Genomic DNA, 17,317 nt, shown 5'->3' with positions numbered 1-17,317 from the left:
TTTTTTTTTTTAAAGCAAACATTCTGGAGATCAACGAAAAGTAGGGGGAAAAAAGTGTACATATAATTAGTCGTAACGCCTTTTCTTGTAGGTAATTCTGAGTAGAACAGATTCTAAATTCGGGGCATCGTCCTAATGTGTCGCCAGCTTCCCTCCTGCACCTCGGTACGAATACGGTTGCATTCCTGACCGCAGCGTCCTCGGGCCCGGCCCAGAGAGAGCGCAGCGTCAGAATTCCAGAGTGGGGAGAGATTTTTTTCGGTGCTGTCCAAAGTGCTGAATTCCTCCGCAGGAGCACCTTGTTCTGCTGCCCACTCTGCACACGGCCCGGGGGCTGCGGGTCCCCTCTCCTCACTGACGCACGCGCGCCTCGTTTATGAGGAGAAATCGCTCCATCGTGTCCAGCGGTGACAAGGTGTTCACGTGATAATGGAGGCGGCTGGATCTGCTGGGGCCGGTATTAATGCTGGTGGAAAAGTCGGGCTGATCCAGGTCTGTGTTTTGGCCCTGCTGCCGTTAGTTTAAAAATATATATATATATTTCCAGAGTTTCCAGGACAAAGGGAAAGTATGGAATTCGATTTAAGCAGCTCTCAGGTTCTGGTGGAAAAGGGAAGCAGTGTATTAGAATAAATGGATGTTCAGGCTTAACGATTCTAATTCTTTAAAAACTAGCTGCTGCCATCTATCCGTCCGTCCATCTACTCGTCTGTGGTGTCCTGTATAAACGTGACTTCTATAGAAAGGTCTCGGTATGTGGTTAAGTTTTAAACATTTAAAAATCCAACCAACGTTTAAAAGTTCAGAGCTGAAGGCCAAAAACGCTTCTCTGTTACCAATCAGTTGTAATTTTTAAAGCGGCAATGTTATTTATTTTCCAAGCACAAAGTTCCATTTAATAGCACAATCAATTTCTTCTCCTCGAGTTGATATAAAAATATACCAAATATGCCTTAAAAAAATTTGACTCTGTAATTTATCGACCTGAAATTGGGCCTCTGTCTCTTTAAGAAGCTCCTGCTCTTTTCAGCACTCTGTCTGCAGCAAGTCATGACACGGCTCCTCTATTAACCCGTTAATATTTTTACCAGCGTTACGCTGAGAATTAGCTTGCATAATTAGCTCAGCAGATGTGCAGTTCCTCCAGGTGTTTGCTAATTGCTGCCAGCTAGTCTTAAGGAGCTGAGTGGGGGGAAGGAGAGGGCTGCTCTGTGAGGCCGTAGCTTGGAGACTGCAACTCCGAGCTTCGTGGTGAGATCAGGCGTTTTGCACAGCTGACTAGTTGCCACGGGAGACTAAAGGATTTCTCAAACATGTATGAAAGAATCAAAGCAACAATCCAGGTATGTTTTTGATGAGGAAATGACATCACAACACCATGTAAAGCTCAAAAAAGTTGAATTTACATAATACTCCCCCCCCCCCCAAATGGGCAGTATTTATTGTTTCAGCTCTGACTCATATAATCTTGTCATGACATCTTTTGACATGTCTGTGGGACTTGAGCACAGATGTAGCCACAAAGAATCATTAATCAATTATCGAAATAATCACAAACTAATTTAGTGAACAATTAATCGTTTACTGGAGTGTACAGACTCAGAAAAAAGCCATTTGTTTAAAGAACAACACAGAGCAGAAAAGATAAAGCTGTATATAAATATATATAGAAGACAGAAACAAATCTTTGTAAATATATTCTACTCAGAACTCCTCAAGTGGTACAGCTTCAGCTTTACTTGGTTCAACGTCTTTTTTGTTGTTGTTGTTTTACATCCGATTAATCGATTAATCATCAGAATATTTGATTGAGTAATTGACTAGTAAAAACAATGTTAGCCCTGATTGTCTTGTGCTTCACTCCAGTTGTTGGCATTAGCCTTGGTAAATTATTTCTGAATTTTCACAACCCAAACTCTTTGTGACAATTTGCTTTTCTTAAATGGTTTTCAGAGGAGCGGAGTGGAACATATGAAGACAACTCTGGGAACAAACATGGGACAGTACGCGTTCGTAAGCAAGTACTGGAAACCTGAATTCAGGAGCACAGTGGTGACATTTTGTTACCGTGGGAGATGAGGTTCAAATCAACCAATCGCATGGCAGCCACTCAACGCAATTGGCCATCTACACACTTCAGAGTGAGGGCTTGAATAACTTTAGAACGTCATGTGAGAACATCAGATGAGCTGCAGCTGCATGGACTAAAACAAAAACAATTTGTCAGAAGCACCGATTGGTTCAACATTACAGAAAGGTTACAGTAGCTCAGGTAACCACCGGTTTCAACCAGAAATATCTGAAAGTTCATAAGCTGCACCAGCAAAACATCGCTTCCAAACTGGGGCTACAATCTGCAGGCTTGATTTCAGCCACGACATTTGGACGGTCCGGTGAAAGATAAAAACCAAAACAAACAGGATGGATCCATCCTCCCTCGAGAGCATTTATGAAGCAAAACCTAAACTTTGGGGTCTTAAAGCTGTGCTTACCAAAAGCAGGAAGTAGTTGAAGACAAAGTGTATAGTAACTGTCTAATATTACCACTCGTTAATAATCCCTCTGAAAGATGTTCAAAGCGCTACAAAGTGATAGCTTTCAACACTTTATTTAGGTATCCAAAAAAAAGTATCCATGGAAACACATGAATTACATTCTCCATTCCCTGCAGATGCAGAAAATTGATGAACTTTAAAAAGAAAAACCTAAATGTAAGAGAGAAATGGAAAAAAAAAAACTATGTCTGCATCTTTTTTCCCCCCGCTATATTTAAAAAACTCTAAAAATATTAAGTTGGAGGAAGTTAATAAACATCACTGCAGTCTGATTTAAACCAAGGTTGAACGTTAACTTCCGTTTGGTGATTATTTTGCCTTTTGTACCATGTTTTATGAGACTCTTAAATAAAAAAACTAATTTATTTTTATGTACTGCTAATTATAGTGCATTTATGATGCCGTTTGCAGCTGTTTTACAGCTGATTTCCTCCACAGATGGGCTTTTTACACCTCTCAATCGGGACTCGGGGGTAATTTTTTTTTTCTCAACTCTCCAACATGTTTTCACCCAAAGCTGCTGTTAATTTCCCATCCTGGGACTGGCACTCTGCAGCTAATACCATGGCCACAGGTTTTGCCCAGAGGCGACTGACTCACCACCGCTTGCTTTTTTTGGTTAGCAAGCTAGAGCTGTGCCCCACCAGCTTGTGGTAACGTTCTGCTGCCCCTACCTCACACACACACACACACACACACACACACACACACACACACACACACACACACACACACAGCAAAGTGACTGGCCTCCACCCTGACACACATCCACTGTTTAAAAGGCATTTTGTACATAGATGCACAAACAGAGTGACACTGTAATGTTTAAAACAGGACAAAGGTAGTTTCCAGAGAAAGGGTGGTTCCCTCGGCACATTTCCGGGCCCGTCGGGCTCTGCCGTTCACAGGGGGAAACGCATGATGATGAGGTTGTTGAGGTTTTTACCCCCCCCCCCTCCTCAGAACTCCCTCTCCTCCTCCCGACGGGTCTGGGGTCGGAAAACCTTTCCGGCTGAAGAAAGTCCGTAACTTCACAAGCAGAATTTGCTGGCTTTGGCTTGTCAAATGAGTCGAGCGTTAAGACTACCCGCGCTAATTACTCTGCACTTTACTCCCGTAAAGCTGATGCCCCGATTGGCCGGAACTGCGCTAAACGCACCCATTAGGGCATCGAAAATCCCTAAAGAGCCTTAGCCCCAAACGTTCTGACAGTCCTCCAGCAGGAACCACCCTGGGATAGCCTCGCCGGCTGCCAGTGGAAAGTTGGCCTGACTGGAGAAACCTCAGTGCATTTGGAAACATCCAAGAGAGAAGAATGGGGGCTATATTAAACCAGATGTCTAATGGAGTTTAGTGGCAAGTGTCTGCTCCGGTAGCCAAGAAGGAAGGCGAAGCAGATCAGCATTACTTTTCCCCAAAATGTGGTGTGGGAGGTTATAAACAACCAAAACATATCCTGTTATATTCCACCATGTCAGTAGCAAAAAAAAATTAAAAAAAAAACAACACAAAATGAACTGAAGGATACTGAGTCAGTCTGCTTTTGGCCTACACATTAAACACCCACATCACTTTGGAAACCGGCCCCAGCTGAGATGCCCGACATGTTTTTGTTTTTCGTTTTTGTTTTTTTTCACCGTCTGTCGGAACCAAGACACACAGACAGACACACACACACACACACACAAAGAAATATATTTATATACAAGGATGTAGCGGCTGGCCACTGAAACGGCGATCTGTGTTTAGAGATGGAGGGAAGCATTGAATATGACACAGCACGGCAGATTTACAACCAGCAATACTGCGCAGGCAGCGCTGGTGTAGCATAAACTGGATGATGTTAACACAGCCGCTGACCTCAACAGGCCTTGGTTTGTCTGCTGATCACAGACCGAGGCTGGGCCGTGCTGCTAACAGGAGAGGAAAAGGAAAAAAGATATACTGGTGGGATTTGGACAAAGGCTTGGCTGTGGAGAGGCAAACAAAACACACAGCTGGGTTTTTTTCGTGTCCGTACGCGACTACGCGGAGAGGCTTGAGAGAGCATCTGAGGTTTTTTTTCCCCCGCATTCTGTCACGTCACAAGCGGAAACGTTGACGTTGTGGCGCTGGGATTTTTATGTGACAGACGGCCGCAAAGCGTTGCAAGATTTTATTTAAAAAAACTTGGAATTGGGTTTATGGGATGTTTATAAACAAAAACCTAAAAGAAAAAAGAAAAAAGTGCGACATCCTTTCTTATCCATCTGCTCCATCAAGTCTGACCATCCCTCCTCTCACAAAACATGATGCAGCCACCACCTTGATACTAGGTGCTTTCTACTTGAAGCTTCTGGTTAAGAAAATCAAGAAAATGTGTTAATTCAGACCATAAAATACATCCGACCTTTTTGGTGTAATAGGCAAATATGGAAATAGTCAGAAATTATTCTTGCATTTTTCCACTGACACCATTGTTCGGAAGGTCTCTTTGCCATCACCCTAATCTTTAGCTTTCAGACTCTTGCTAAGAAACATGAACCTTTACATCACCTCCACTCAGAATAAACCTACTTATAAACATACTGCATTAAAATGAATTGTTTTCAATCTATTCCCGTTTGTAGTCTGTGTTAATTCAGACCATAAAATACATCCGACCTTTTTGGTGTAATAGGCAAATATGGAAAGCTGTGGCTACTTTTGCACAGTAATATTGTGATATGTCATCAGCACCACTTCTTTATTATTTTTTTATATCACTTACACCAGTAGAAACTTGTTAGTGGATCTACTAATCCATATGAAATACAGCCAGACCCAATCAGTGTGGAAAAGCTGTTACTGAATGCATAATTCTCTATTTTTATTTTTTCCCCTATATTGTGTGTTACAGTGCACAGTATATGCTTAGAAGTAGGAACAGTTTTTTTGCCCCCTCTTCTCAGCACAGCTGGTCCTGAAATTTGACTCCAAATGTCACTTGCAGGTTGCACTAGTGCAAAGAAAGGCGTGCAGCTCAAACAAACACTGAAACATGAAAACTGTCGAGTTAAAGGAGTTTAAAAGAACTATTGATCTGACGTTACACGGTGCTGCGGAGGAGGAGCTGCAGTCTATCCACTGTGTTCTCCACACGTTTCTCCTAAAGACCAGCTAGCAATATAAACTTTTTTTTGTACTGATTAAAGTCTTAGAAGTGTAAAGTGTATTTCTTTCCAGTCAACTTCTTTTACTTCGATACCATTAAGTAAGATCAAGTGCCACCGACCACCTTCAGAAGTTGCGAGTTCACCTGTGAGTAATTCATTCTGAGAATAGATGCAGCTGTTCTGCAGAGGCCTCCGGGGTTCGTTAAGGAGCGTCAGAGCAAACGGAGCCGTGGAGAACAAGACATGCAGCAGACGGGTCACAGAGAAAGACGCTGATGAGTTTAAAGGAGGGACAGATTATAAAGCAATATAAAAAAAAATTGAGGCTTGGCCTGCTGAAATAAATCAACTAATAGAGTGATAAATTAAAACAAGGTTGATTATTTCCATTTGCATGATTGTTTTCCTCATGCGTCTCTTTCTATCAAAGGCTGGATGACAGGAGACGTCAATCTGGTGCTTTGGTCGGAACTAGCTCCGTTTTTTTTTTTTTTGAAGGACAGTTTTGTGTGTCATATGGTTACCTAAAACAAAAGTAAAAAAAAAAAAAGGTCTTATTGTCACTTTTATAGTACCACAAAATATCGTGATAAAACTTTAAATCCGTGTCGCACAGCCCTATAGAGGCGGTATCCTTAGCAACTGTTCAAAAGGTTTCGGAATGAGACATTTCCTCTTCACCGTGGATCCTGCAGACGGTCGATGCTTCCAATTAAGCCAAATTAAATAAATGACTGCTGATGGGGGATTCAAGCCGTTTGATTGAGGCGTGTAGGAGCAGGAAAAGGACAGCAGCTCTGGAGACAAGAGATGGTCAAACGCATGCTATGGAATGGCCTAGTCAAACTCCAGCCCTAAATCCAAACGAGAATCTGTCTGCAGTGATTAATTTGCAAAGCTGTAAACATCAGGTCATCCTTACCGTCATTCAACTCAACATCAGAGATGCACTGCAGAGCAAAAATTACGATACATAATGGGTCACAAGCAGAAACCAGATGGACAAACTATGAAGGAAAATAAAAATAAGCATTAAAGAATAACATAAAATAAGAACCAGATCCAAAAAATGGCGCAGTATGAATAAAACACGCACTACTGCTATGCCTCTAACCGTCACTGGATGTGGAAACACGACACATTTTTCAGGTTGTAAAAAATATTATAATTTCCTTACAATTCACAGGTAGACGATGCCCAAATCCCCAAAGAATTTAGAGAAGATTCTGCTTGTAAAACAACCAAACTTGTAAAAGTCCAAGGGGTGGGAATACTTTAACAAGACATCGTCCTGCACCGGAGAAGAACATCCAAACATATATAGGTAAACAAAGAAAAGACTGAATGGAAGAGGAACACAGTTGAAAGCCTTGCAACAGAGAAACACACACACAGAGTCTAGCAGCGCAGCTGAATGGCCTTTCCGCACAAGCCGGGCCTGTTTGTGGCGGGGCAGTGAAGGGGAAAGCTTTGTGAAGTCCACTCTTCCCAGACGTGCACTCACACCCCGAGGACACAGGAGGCCCGGGTTGCGTAAGACTAAGACCTCTCAGCCGGACAACGACGCAGCTGAGCCTCGCGTCCGTTAGGAACAAGAAGATCCCGTCGCAGACAAACAACACCACAAAGGAGAACAAAGGGGAAAGTGTCACCTGCTGGTGGTCAGGAGTCTCTACACTGATTATGTCTGAATGGATCCCGGTCATGAAAGCAGCCGTGTGTTTCCCAAGTGAAAACGGAGATTAGTTTCCTCGCTTTTTGACTTGCATGTTTCCGATCATCAGAGATGTTTTCGTGTCTGACATAACGTAACCCAAACCTAAATAAACCTGACGCGTCAAAAACTCCACTTCTGAAGTTCAGGTTAAGGTTCAACGTTTGTCATATGCATGGTAGAGACATGCTTCCTTAGATAACGAAAAGCTAAAGAATGCCACTGAAAAGATTTTTAAAAAAGCTCAAAATGTAAAATAGCCTCACAGATGTATACATTTTCTACAATAAATTGTGTAAATAAAGCAATGTAATATGCCAAAGCAACAAAATAAGAGGGGTTTTTGAAGATCCTAGTCAAAGACACATATCTGCTGAAGATGACATAACTGATGAACGTTTCATACCAATCGATATTGATAATTATCAATTAGCTGTTTTAACTGCCAAACACTGGGTGACCTTTTCTGTTTTACCATTTTTCCCTCCACAACATTGCTTTTTCTATTTTTAAGCAGTTGAGGCTTAAAACTTAAGCTGCTGCTGCGCAAATTACTCAACAAGGCTGTTGCTAGGTAACCAAAGAACGAGTGAGTCAGTTGAAGCTAGCTGCAGCTAGCTTAGCTGACAGCCAGCTAACTCCTCACAGTTAGCTGCCTGTGAGAGGTTGAGCAGATGGAGCCTTTCCTCTGCCTACATCCCCCAGAATCCTGTGCGGTTCTGGGTCAGAGATCAGTAAAATGATTGAATCTTGTATCAGACAGCAGCTGTTGCCACTAAAGATGGTGGTACGCAGTTTTTCAGCTTGAGTCATCCCCTCACCCCCTGTCTAAAAAGTGAAAGTGCTCACTTTATATTTGTCTGATATTAGAACTAGTTCAACAATTTGTAGTATTTAAGTGCAACAAAGTATAAACAGGAGGAATCTGCAGGAGGGAGGGGTCAGTACTTTCGTCATTTTATGTTCATCCGGTTAGAATCGACTCTGCCGTCTCCACCCCAAAACAAAACGGCGCACGGAAAACTCAAAGCAAAGCAGCCGAGTAAATATGAATATGATAATGAGCAGAAGCCCCAGTCAACTCCATCAAAGGAAAAGAGGAGCGAGGGCATAAAGTTGTGACACCGAAAGCACCGAAAATAGGCTGCGACCAAAGCCAAGCCGATCCTGGAAGTGTGTCTCCGGGGCCCCGAAAAAGGGAAGGAAAGCTGGAGGAAAACCCCGAGCTTTGTATACCAATCACTGGACTGACTGCGGCCCTCTCCACTACTGTTTTCCGTTCCGCTTTATGTACCGTTGCTATGAACATATGCTCCTAGCAAATTATAGACACAGTTGTGGTCTGTGAGGTTTTTCAGCTCGAGGAATTAGCACAGCCATGTTCCTGTACAATAAAATAATATTGTTTTACCAGAACCGGGCTCCACATTCCCCTCAGAGCTCGCAACGGCGAGACAAGGAAGCGGCACGCTCTGGCGCGGCCGCTCACTGATGGGTCCCACCACCCCAACCCCTACCTCCCCTTCCCCCTGGGTTTGATTCATATAATGAAGAGGGCTTTAAGCAGTAAAGCTAACCCAATTATGAGAGTATTCAGCATTGGCGGTAGAGTATTAAAAACCCTGAGAGTTTAAGTAAGCTGTCTCCCAGGCATAGAAAATTGTGCTGGCAGAAAACATTTTTCAAAAGCATCCTTTTTCTTCTCTGAGCTCCCCGAGGTGGATATAAATCCTTCTAACTGAACGCTCAGACTTGCTAAAACAAGCACAAATCCTTCTCCCCTCGCTCCCTCCCTGCTTTCATCCTAATAATGACACCGAATCAGGACCTCACCTGCTCGGATCTGAAAAAATGAGGGGCTCTGCAGGGGCAATTATCAGGTTCAAGTGAGGTGAATGTTGAGGATTTTCCTCCGTTTTGATCCCGTTTGACTTCGCTTCGTCTTTGTCAAAAAAAAACAAAAAAAACATATTTACTGAGATATACAGCTGAAGATGCGTTTATCATTATCACTATAATCAGCCAGTCAAATACCCCGGCTGATTACACGTTTCCTTTCTCATTACAAAACGGCTCTCCAGAGCTGAGATTTCCATATGCTCGACCAAAATGTGGTCCAACTTATTTTCTCACGCTCCCACCGCAAACGGCTATGTGTTTTATAGGGACTTTATGCGATAGTGTCATGTGTAAAGCTTGTTGAGGGCGCCGTTGGCAACGTGACAGCGTAGGGTAGGATGATGGCGAGCAGAAAATTGGATTCAACAATGGAAAAAAAAAAGAAAAAAGACTTGAGGACAAGGGAGCAGCAGAAGGCAGCAATAAACCAAAGAAACCAGAGAGCCTGGTGGAGGTGGAGGTGTGGTTGTGGCGTGCAAGCCAGGTGAATGTAGTCGATCAGAAATTAATGGCGGCTCGAGCTGAGTTCAGGAAATGACACTACAAAGACAAGGAATAGTTGCAAACTCAACCAAAACACTGGGAAAACGGAACTAAATACGGAAAATACAAACCCAACGTACGAAGCAAAGATGAAATGCATAGGTATATGACAGGAAGTAGCACATAGTTGTGACGTGGAACAAAAATAAGACATTTTTTTTTTATGAGCAAAAACCTGAAAAGTGTGACGAACATTTGTATTCAGCTTCTTTTGCCTCTGCAGTTTTAGAACCGCTGTTTGCTGGATTAGCTGGATTGTGCTGTAGGTGTCTAAGTCAAGAGCTTCTGTCCATTAGCTTTGGAATGCATCTGCTCCAGCACAGCTGAATAAAATGGCCAAATTTCCTCGTCAACATGTCATTCAGCTCTGTAGGTGGACTTTAATCTCAGTGGTGTTTCAGGAAGCAATGTATCAAAAAGTTGGTGGACTTTGGCACGTCTGGTTTGCGGTAATCGTTGCAGATCTGGCGGCATGTCTATCCCACAAAACTTCATCATCACTTTGTCTCCACTAGCACAATTCAGCTATAACAACACCTAGCTTTTCCATTTAGGCTAAAACATTCAGTTTTTATCTCAGCTATTCAGAGCACCTTCTTCCGTAAGACCTCTTAATGGGTTTTGCTAAAGAAAATAGACCTCCAGGAATGACTTTCTTCTTGTTTCTCTTCCATAAAGACCAAATGTGTCTTATGGAAGACAAATTTAGTGCATAACGAGTTGTCTTGCTTGCAGATTCTAGATCTCTGCAGCTCCTCCAGAGTTGCCTTAAGTGTCTTGACCTGTACGGCTCTGACTCTGTAGGATGATTTTAAGTCTTTCCCTTCTTCTGCACAAACACCAGACTTGAATAAGTGGGTGACTAACAGGCTTCTGCAGTACTTGGTGGCATGCAGAGGAGGTCATGCAATCATTTGAATCAGGTGTTCTGGAACAGAGAATTGATGTATGTGATGTTGGTGTATGTGAACCGCCATGTCTTGGAGAGGTTGAATGTTGTGACTCGGACGGAAAGTCTGAATACTGACGAACGACAAATTTCGAAAGCAACACATCATCTTCCTTCTACTTCAAAATTATGTTCTACTTTCAGTTGTTGTAGCACGTGAAATCCAAATAAAATAGATTGAAGTTTTTGGTTGTAGCAAGGAGACAAGGTACATTTCTCAATTCTTCAACCTATAACCAATCAATCGACTATCTCTGCTAAAAGACTCTCTCCATCCTGCAAGTGTCTCCTTTCCCCAGACCGGCTAACTCTTCCCCACTTGGCTAAAGAGGCTAGCAGCGATGTGATTGTTGGCACATGCAAGTGTCCAGTGTGCAGAGAACACACCGATCGGCCTGGGATTGTGCGAGACAAAGAGCGCTGCGAGATTACAGTTGATCCTCTCGCATCCTGTTTCCTCCCGCGTCTGTCTGTGTCACCGGCAGACTCAGACGGACGTAGATTCCACCGATAACACAGCACCCACCGCGGGGCCAGGTAGGACAGGGGCCAAAACGACGCATGTACAGACAGGAGAGAGATCCCCGGCCAAACCCCCGGAGGACTAGCGTCCACAACGAGCACCAGGAGTGCAGGGGTTTGTAGACAAACAGTGGGTGGGTTTGAGAGAATTTAGTGGGATCTCTGCTGCAGGCACACCCACACTAACCGGGAAGGAGTCAGAATTGATAAATGAGCAACAGCAAGGGGGCCACACCCCGGACAGAAGCACATCAACGACATTTTGATGCGTACAAGGCAGTTCAAAGTTTACATCATAAAAACACAAAAATACAAATAAACCTGATTGATCCTGGAGGTGGAAAAGGTGATGTGGCAGGACTGAGCAACATGAATTTAAAGTTTTATCGTGATATTTTGTGGTAATATTGTGATAGCGATAAAAGTGACAGACTAGCAAGAACCACTTTTTTAGGGAACTGTCTGGCTATGACTGCATGACACAGAAATCATAACCCCAAAACACAAATACTACACTTGGAAAAACATTCCCAATTCTAATATGCTCCTTTAGGAAACCAGTCACAAAGACGTGTAATTTGTACCAACTAAACTGCAAACTGAATTTAATCATATATTTTTGTTCATAATTATTGATACTCAAACAGAGGACAATCCCAACAACACGGACAGTTTTGGGTTGCTTAAAAGTCATTAGTTGGAATTTATTTTGACAACCCCAAATGAAAAATCTTATCATGATGAGAAATTTACCACAATAAATGATAAACGATCCGATAAATTCCCACCCCTAGTGAGCAGTGACCTGCACTAAACCGTGATTACCCTCACTGTATCTACGGTGGGGGAACCCTAACCTGACACACACACACACACGCACACATGCACACACACGCATCCATACCATCACACTGTTTTCTCTGGACTCGCATGGAGGAGGGCAGGGAGGATTACCGCTACCCGCATGATGATGAGCTGAAAAATAGGCCTTTTATCCGCCACCGTTCCACCATAACACAATGCACGCGTCATTTCCACGCTGTTATCCGCATGGTGTCAAGCGCTTGGCAAGGCATGGGAATGAATCTGCACTTTCAGCTGGTAGCTCAGCTGTAAAAAGACGGGTCAGCGCGTACGCGAACGATCCGGCTTGTGACAGTCTTTCTTGTTTTTCGACCCACGGGGGGAATAACAGAATCGAGTGAATCATTACGTATCCCAACTGATAAGCGCAACTCGCCTGCAGAGTGAAAGAAATCCCAGAAATGGAGGGAGGGAAAGAGGGAAACTCCCAACAGTGGGAAGATTGATGGGATTTTAGGGAGTCGAGTCAGAGTGCGTTCTTGAAACCCCCCTCCAGTTGTGAAGAATGAGTCCTGGACTGTCATTATTAAGCTAAGTCCTGCACATAACACTCACTGTCAACTGATTAGGCTCGTATGTCAAACACTGTATCTGTATCGTTTGTTAAAGAGAGACTCGACCGTGGAGCTTCCCTCTCAAACAAGGTGAGACACAACTGCTCTTCTAGATTCATTTCACTTCTCAATCAATTCATCATTTGAATAATAACAGGTTTGATTGTAGCCGTGGCTCCAGTTACACTGACCGACCAGCAGCGAGAGTTTATCCTTTTGATAATTTTCCACTCGCATGTTTTTTTGCATTTCTTAAACACAGCTGATTTATAAGGAGAAAACGGTCAGGCTCTGAGTAAATATTTCAGCTCGGGATTTTTGTCTAAACGAGGGAACAAAGCACGCACGGAACCACACGGCCATTGGAGTGGGTTTTCTCGGCCGCTCATTATTAGCCTCTCAGCTGGACCGAGCTGTTGTGCTTTCTGCATTCTGCCGGGATACGGTTTCACCACAATGGACCGTGTGTCGATTCCGAGAAGTGGAAGGAGCTCGGCCAGCGCATTTATTATCTGCGAGGGTTTTTTGTCGTCCTCAGACCAAGACCGTGTACCGCGGCGCATACGGACTTCCTACATTGTTCAAGTCAAACGTCTGCACTCCTCGAGGTTCACTTTTCCTAAGTTCTCAGTACAAAAGTTTGCAACGGGTGGATGGATGGATGCAAGCTTTAGGCAATGAGATGGGAAATAAATTCCGCAAATGCAAATATCACGCCACATATTTTCTTTGTCCCGTCTATTCTTGACTTAGAGAGCAGTTCAACCCAAGTTACTGGCCGAGGGTAAATGACGCTAAACATGAGTAAAAACCTAACCGGTTTACAGTTGCTTTTGACCCATAACCACTGGAACATTGATCAACACATATATGTATTGATCATTTTGATGATGGCACTCGACAAAATGTAATGTTTGTTACTGGTTTCTCAAATTTTCAACTGCACCATGTTTTTTTTGTGTGTGTGTATTCTTATGATGTAAAGCCCTTTTAGTCACCTTGTTGTTGAAATATGCCATACAAATATACTTTATTGATTGATTAAAACGTAAATGAACTATCCATAATTTAGAGCAAATCCGTCCACTTTTTTTCTTTCTTGAACCAATTCAGGGTCTCGTGAGGCTCGTTCTCATCTCGACAGGCCAGAGGTGGTGAACAGAGCTTCCACATGCGTTTCTGCAGCCAACGCCATAATCATGCATGCACACGCTCACTCTTAAGGTCACCTTATTCCATCCATTCGCCCATAAGCCTCAACTTATCCACTCATTATAGGAGATCCCAAAGCATTCCTGGGTTGTCTCCTCCCATCGGGACGCGCTGCCAAAGGGAGAAAGGTAAAGTTCAGCCACATGAGAAGGTTGTATGAAGGTTTCATGCCACTGGTAAACTAAGAGGCATGCTTCACGGCCGTTTCTTCATCCCCATGAACCTGACAACACACTAAAGTACTCAAACTCCTCTGCAGAGATGGGGAGAGTGCCTAAAAACTGTAATCAAGTAAGAGTAAAATAAAAAGTAGCCATCCAAGAAATTACTCAAGTGAGAGTAAAAAAATATTTGCTCAAGCCCTAAGTGATCAAAACATTGATCATTTAATAATTTCAAAGTGATGTGGAGATGTTGGTATTTTAACGACCAAAATGAAAGTAATTCATGAGAACAACATAATTACAAAATGACAACTTCAGACAAAATAAAAATTTTTTACAAATCGATTTCTTTCAATGTAAAACTTATGAGCCTTTAACGAAACCAGCAGCTGCGTGTCGCAATATGGTGACATTTTTAGCTGAAACAAGCTGGTTTTTCGTTAAAGTGAAGTTACTCTCACCAGACAGTTTGCTCAAGTAAGAGTACCAATACTTCATAATAAAGTTACTGAAGTAAAAGTACAAAGTAAAGCATAGTAAAATACTCCTGAAAGCAGTTACTACCCAACTCTGCTCCTCTGCGAGAACTCCACCTCTTTCCTTCTTGCGTCTCAGTTAAGTTAGTACTTCCAGAAACTCAACATGCCAGCTCCCAGACTTCAGGAGGAATCTTCAATACCTTGAATGTAAATGTGGTATCGCAAAGCCATGTTACGAAGCAGAAACACCCTCACACCTCTCTTAACCCCGTCGCCTGTTCAAGCATTCCCTTCCTGAAATTTGGAAACGAAAGCCAATCCTGATTTATGTCTGGCACTATCTGCCTAAGTTGACCTCCCCCCCACCCCTTCCTTGCCTTGAGGAGCCTGAACTCTTCAGCTTCCTACCAAGTATGTGCCTGTCTGGGAGTTCTTTCCACACAAGTGGTTTTCAATGAACCTGCTGACTTCAGCATCCTTCATCTGACTAGGTGCCGCTTCGCCCCCCGGAGCCCTGCGGTGCTGGCAGGTGAATTTGCCTCTGTCGTCACCAACACTCTGAACTCCTGACCGGGTGGGGGGAGGAAAGAAGACGGCGCTAAACGGGATGACGAAAATGTTCAAATCTCCGTCCTAACTGTCCTCTTTTTTTTTTTAACTACCTTTAATGAACATAATTTGTTCCGTAATGCTGACTTTGAGGTCGAAGCAAAGCGCTTAATGTTTGCCAACTTGGCAGAAAGGACTAAGACGGAGAGGCTGTTATCCTTTAGCAGCGAGTGGAAACTTATTTAGCACTACCGTTTGCTAATATGTCATTCAGTTGTGAAATATAATCAAAAACAAGAAAATAAATGCATGCGTGCACAGAGGAGAGTTTCTTGTTTACCTGTCTGTGCATGTGGAGCATGGAAAGACCTTTTGTTTTTTTAACAGTTTTTCAACTTTTACTTGTGTGGTACTTTGTTTTGGAGTGTGGTTCCAACAAAACAAACAACAACAAAAAACATAGTTTGATATTTTATATTAATATATAAGCATTTTTTTTTACATGCAACTCCTTCTGACTCCTTTTCGTCATGCACAGTAGGACAAGATGAGCTCTTTATTTTCTTTATGCATCACTTCCTAAACTTTAGTAATGCCGTCTGTGAATCTGGATAAGGATCATTAATCCGCGAGGTATCGCATTTCACTAGAGCCCTCACCGGTGACTGTACGATGAAAGATTTCGGGATTACGGCCTTTTGAAGTTCATACTTATCGGCGTTAATCCTAAGTTAACGCCGTTCAGAGACTCCAAGTGGCCACTCTGCAAAACACCTGAATATACCAAAAGAAGAACCTCTTCAGAAAAGTCACTTTTTCTGTTATTATCAGTAAATCTAAACTAGAAACGGTTCACATTTTTATTTCAGGAGTCTTCAAGTCCAGTCCTGCAACTGTTAGATGTCTTTGCTGCGAAATAACGCAGTCATTAGCATAATGACTTAGCATGTTTTATTTTTATTTTATAGTTTTTTTGTTCAAGATAGATCTATCATTAATCACTATAAAACTGAAATGAAGCAAACACACTGTTGTTTGCCCCGTTTGTGTTGGTTGATGTTCCATCGAAGACATGTAGTGAAAGCGAAAGGTTTTATTATTTCATGCCTCCTGCTAGTGAAAAGTAATTTTTTTTATTTTATTTATTTCTGAGAGGAATCACAGTAATATAAATTACGACTGTAAAACACCGAGGTGTAATCCTGACATCTCCTCTGTGTTTGTCTTGTTTTTCCCAAACTAAAACAGTCAAGACTAAAATCGGTTTTATCAAAACCCATTATGTTGTTTTTCTATTGTTACACCTTAAAGTAGAGATTCTACATAAATTACAAATTATAACTGCTGTGGTCAAATCATTGGTTATTAATATAACATATAAATTTCCTGATTTTAAATCCTTCCCGATTGAAAGGATTTTGGAAAAACTTGTTTTTGGATAAAAAAACCCAAAAATAAACGCGTAGGATGAGGTGGTGTTTTTCAGCCGTATCAAAATTAATGAATTTTGCAAAACTGCAATAGGAAAACTATTTTCACATCAGGCGAGTCACGCGATCAACAACAGGATGTTCCTACTGGCAGGAAAGACAAAGACGACAACAGGAGACGGAAGGAGGATGACGACGCGGCGTGACTTAACGACTTATGTGAACTAACGCATTCACATGATTTTAACAAAAGCAAAATTGTGCTTTGTCGGCATTAGCGAAATTTAGACAAAGTTCTGCGCACATTTGTAATGGAAACGCAGCTAGTGAGGCAAGAAGGTGGCCCGCCAAGAGTCAGTAGGTATAAAGTATGAAAATGACATCATTGGTCTTGTCGGCTGCAGGTAAGATGTTAACTTAACTTTTTCACAGAAACTCACTTTCAAAACGGCAAACCTTCACTTTAAGGTCTTTACTTGTACTTTTTTTATCCGTTCCAAGTGCTTCATCTGCTCTTGTGCAACAAGCCAGAGGCGGGATGAGTTAACTTTTGTCATATTTCACTGCCAGCACAACAAGAAACCCCTTTCAGATTAAAAGAAAAAAGGAGAAGAAGAAAGAGTCAGGATGGTGACAAACTGGCTGGAAAGTCAAACAGGGAGTAACTGGAGCAGGCCATTTTGTGACAAGGAGTCCAGTGTTGGCCTTTGATGCTGAGTGTAGCCGTTGAAAGGTGTCCACTTTCAAGC

The 17,317-nt window shown here is 42.5% G+C and overlaps 1 protein-coding gene across 3 annotated transcripts in view; it reads right to left on the bottom strand.

Annotated features, from left to right (window-relative positions):
* Positions 1-17,317, bottom strand: part of wnt7bb (wingless-type MMTV integration site family, member 7Bb) — a 44,613-nt gene that overhangs the window by 6,955 nt on the left and 20,341 nt on the right. The window lies entirely within an intron of this gene.

Source organism: Poecilia latipinna, unplaced genomic scaffold (assembly GCF_001443285.1).
Source record: "Poecilia latipinna isolate Pla-1442-1.1 unplaced genomic scaffold, P_latipinna-1.0 Scaffold34, whole genome shotgun sequence".
Lineage (NCBI taxonomy): Eukaryota > Metazoa > Chordata > Actinopteri > Cyprinodontiformes > Poeciliidae > Poecilia > Poecilia latipinna.
The sequence above is the reverse complement of the archived record's forward strand: the minus strand, read 5'-3'. Positions and strand labels throughout refer to the sequence as shown.